Source organism: Raphanus sativus, unplaced genomic scaffold, assembly GCF_000801105.2.
Source record: "Raphanus sativus cultivar WK10039 unplaced genomic scaffold, ASM80110v3 Scaffold5266, whole genome shotgun sequence".
Lineage (NCBI taxonomy): Eukaryota > Viridiplantae > Streptophyta > Magnoliopsida > Brassicales > Brassicaceae > Raphanus > Raphanus sativus.
In genome coordinates, this window is record NW_026620566.1 from 1 (window position 1) to 4,350 (window position 4,350).

Consider the following 4,350-nt stretch of genomic DNA (forward strand, 5'->3'; position numbering starts at 1 on the left):
AATCAAAATAATAATTTAAAGTTCATTTATATAAATTTTTCTAAAAACTATTCATATATTCAAAAATTATTTTACTAAAATATTTTCCAATAACCATTATTAAAAAATGTTTTCATTATATATAAGAAAATACAACAAAAAGATTAATTTTATATACCAACTTAAATTATGGTTTTTATATTTCAAATTAAACTTTAAGAATATAATATATATGATTATTTATAAGATGATACATATAAAATACTATTACTTATATGATTATTTATATGATGGACCAATTTTTTTTTTGACGTCGAAAGACTATTCTATTATTTATATGATGGACCAATACAATTAATTATATGATGACATATACATGATACATAATAGTGACTAGGGCTGGACGTTCAGGTATCTATTCCGGTTTGTTTCGGATCTGTTTGAATTTCGGGTTTCTAGGGGCAAAGATTTCAGCCCCATTCATATATTTCTAAATTTTAGTTCGAATTATAACTAGGGCTGGGCATTCAGGTATCCGTTCGGGTTCGTTTCAGATCTGCTTAGGTTTTGGGTTTCGGAGGTCAAAGATTTCAGCTCCATTCAGATATTTCTAAATTTTATTTCGAATTATATTCGGATCTTTGCGGGTTCACTTCGGGTTCGGATAACTCATTTAAATTATTTTTTTTAAATTCATTATATATTTTGAATTTCTTAAAATCTATAAATAAAATAATATATTGTATATAAATCTGAATAACATATGTCAGAATATCTAAACTTAACATATAAATCGGTTTGAAATATACACCCGCACGGGCGTGCGGGTCAAAATTTAGTTTAAATTACAATGTAAATATTTAATTAATATAAAATATGTCACATTGTTTAAACAAAATATCAATGTAAAAGTATTGTATAGTTTCGTCTTAAAATCATTTATTTTTAACAACAAGTCAAATAAATATGTTGATTGGAGAGAGAATAAAACAAAGCCAGAGAAACATATAGTTTACCAGAGACACTCTATGTGTCGAATTTATTATAAAGAAAATTTTACTATGATAAATACATTCAATAACTACAAACAAATAATATATTTCATAAAACTGAAAAATAATACCCGCGCTTTCGAAGCGCGGGTCAAAATCTAGTCTATCTTATTAAAATAGAAGTACACTTTCAAATTAACCCTAAAATTTGCAAAATATTTACAACCTAATGCCACTGAAGTAATTAATAAACTTAATTCTAAAGATTTTGTCTTTTCCTAATTTAATGCATAATTTCCTAAATTGATTTAACAATAAATTCATGATAAATCTTAAATTTAATGCACATTAATATTACAAACAAGTAAATAGCATCTTTTCATAATTATGTAATACATTTTAATTTACAAATATATATACCATTAGTATAAAGAACAAATTTAAAGTGAAAGAAAATATTTATACGGAAAAAAATATTTATACCATCATGGGTCAAACTATAGAAATAAACAACAACATTTATCTTCAACAAATTTATTTTAATAGAAATTATATTTATGTATTTATAAATTTATTTTATTTGTTTTAAGAGATGCTAAGATATTGAAATTGGAAAAAATTATGACCCACTCCTATATTATTTTAGTTAGGAAATTTAAAATTTATATCAGAATATTTTACTAAACTTTTAATTTAAATTTTATTATAACTGTAAAGATTAATTTCAATCTAAATTTATATTTAAATATTACAAATACATAATTTGATATAAACAAAAAGCTAAAAACATAAAATAAATACCCGCCCGATCGGGCGGGTCAAGGTCTAGTTATAATTATTTTGCTTCTAGTGGGGTTTTGGGTGAGAAAATTAATAAATGTATGCAAAAAATAGTTAGTGAAGTAGTTTAATGAGAGACAAGGAAGTAATGTTTTGGTCACATTTGGTTTGTCCTATGACAGACAATAGAGTCCTTGTTGTCACATGTCCTCCTTTTCTGCTTCTCATTAAATCTCATTAGCGCCACTTCTTGTTTCTCTATGACCTATTTTCTTGGACTTTACTACTGTATTGACTATTGAGTTTGTATCAAATTAATTTTCTGGACGACTCATGTTTGATTTTTGTTATTCAATAGCTGATCAAGTCGTTGGACATCGTCTGGGAACAGTACTACAGTAAAAGAAAATGTTTCTTTTCAACTAAATTATAATATTCCTAACATACTTCCGGAGAATGTTTACATTTTTGTCACAAACATGTTTCCAGAAAATCCTGAACGACTTGATGAAATCTAATAGATTTAAACCCTACTGGCTATTGCCTACTGAGACTGAGTCCAGAAACAGACTTCCTAATTGTCGTATGATTAACGAAAAAGCTTTTAAACCATACACTTATTAAATAAATACTATATAAAACAAGACATATCTTTCCACAATTAAATTATAGACACAAGTGCAAATAATTACAAATATAAACTATATAACTTTTAGTATTGTTGCAACATCCTCACTAATCACTATTGTAAACCATGACAACATTTACAATCTAGCTAGTACTTCTACTCCCTTGGCATGTCACTATATATATATTCTTTGCTTGAAATTCCTTTGATACTTTCTAGAAATAGAAGTGTTTTCCGCCTTGTACTTGGATTTTGGGGTTTGTGTTACTTGTTAACATCATGTACGGTACCTTGGAAGAAAGAAAGTATCGAACTGAAAATCATTCAGAATAGTAAACAATAATTTTGAAAAGATTGACAATATACTTTTGAGGTTAATAACTCGTCTTCGACATGTTGGTTTTATGCGTGATATTGGCACGGCTCAATCGAACAAAACCGATCTCTAATAGCTAAGAGTACGACTATTTGATTGAACCGCACTAATATCTCGCGTTACCTTTACATCAACACCAGTCTCACCCCTGATTATCATCACTAGCCAGCTCCAGAAAATCAAGAACAAAAAAATAGCATCAATTATACATCAAATCAAATTGTGTATATAAATGATTGTCGGCACAAAAAAATGTTACTTTACCGGAGAAGGTCATTGGATCCTCACGAAACTCTTAGGCAACGTCAAAATACAAGTACTATAAGCAGAAGAATCAAAGGAGAAAAGAAGAAGAATGTGGCTATTTTACAAAGTCTATGGGACTGCAAAGTGACGAAGAAGATATAAATATGAAGATGAAGAAGAGACTAGCATTAAATTAGACCAACAACCCATACCAAAAAGGAGGTTGATTATTAAATTTGAACTGTTTCTATAGAATACTTTTTTTTTAATATAAGTATTAGTATGTGTTCTTGTTAAATTTGAATTGTTTATACTAGTATGTATAAATATATATGTTTTACAACCCATGCTATCAATTATCAAAATAATTTCATATGAAAAATTCCAAGAAATTCGTTGTCGCAGTGGCCTAACAAATTGGTCTCTGAAAACATCTAAATATGTGGTCTAACCACCTCAAACTCTTCTATTTAAATCATTATAATACTCCCTCTGTTTCATTATAAGTGTCGTTTTAGACTTGTGCACACGGATTAAAAAAACATTTAATTTTGTATATTTTCAATATAAAAACATCATTACCGATACAATTCAACCAATAGAAAAATAGAATGGAGAATAAAGTTAATAAATTTTGCATTGAAACTCTAAAACGACACTTATTTTGCAACGAAAAAAATTCTCTAAAACGACACTTAATATAAAACGGAGGGAGTATGTTTTTCCATTAAATATGCATTTAGTTATTTTATCACAGAAAACAAGAATTGATTGGTTTCTTATTACATCAACTGAACTAATCCATTTGTAACCCCGATAAAATAAGCGTTAACTAATATCCGAACTCCGAAGTTTTCATTCCGTATTTTACTGGTGTTTATATACAGTAATAAGTTCATAACTAGATAACGCTTAATTAAAGGAACAATGTTCCCACGAGCTTTCAATTTAGTATTTATGAGGTTTGTAAGAGAAAGCAAGGCATGTTGGTGGGGTTATGTCACTCCCAATATACATTTGAATTTCGAAGTTAATATGGCTCATCTTTCCAAATATTCTCCCCCGCTATTTATTTCTTTTTTTTGTTAAGTTCCTATCATTTATTTAATATTTCCTTAAGAATGTTGAAATATTTTTGTTTTATGTACGTATGAAAGGAAAAGAAACAAATGCATCATCGTCTTCAAAGTTCACCGAAGTGATCATCCGTTTAAAGTGTCAACATGTGATTTAATTACGGACTAAATTAAACTCTTACATTATCTGGTAAGGATCTAGAGATTATGAGTTCAATTAACATTAAAATTTTCTTTAAAGAAAGTTAATTTAGAAATAGTTAAGACCTGAAC

At 27.8% G+C, this 4,350-nt stretch overlaps 1 long non-coding RNA gene across 3 annotated transcripts; it reads right to left on the reverse strand.

Moving 5' to 3' along the window:
- Positions 1-2,401: 2,401 nt before the first annotated feature.
- LOC130507695 (uncharacterized) lies at positions 2,402-3,158 on the reverse strand. Of its 3 annotated transcripts, none has more exons than XR_008942402.1 (2): positions 3,020-3,158; positions 2,402-2,924 (listed from the first exon to the last, which is right to left on the reverse strand). It is a non-coding gene; the product is annotated as an uncharacterized LOC130507695 (long non-coding RNA). The 3 variants fall into 3 exon arrangements; XR_008942403.1 differs by having other exon boundaries at positions 2,402-2,916; positions 3,020-3,140; XR_008942404.1 differs by having other exon boundaries at positions 2,402-2,916; positions 3,015-3,140.
- Positions 3,159-4,350: the final 1,192 nt, after the last annotated feature.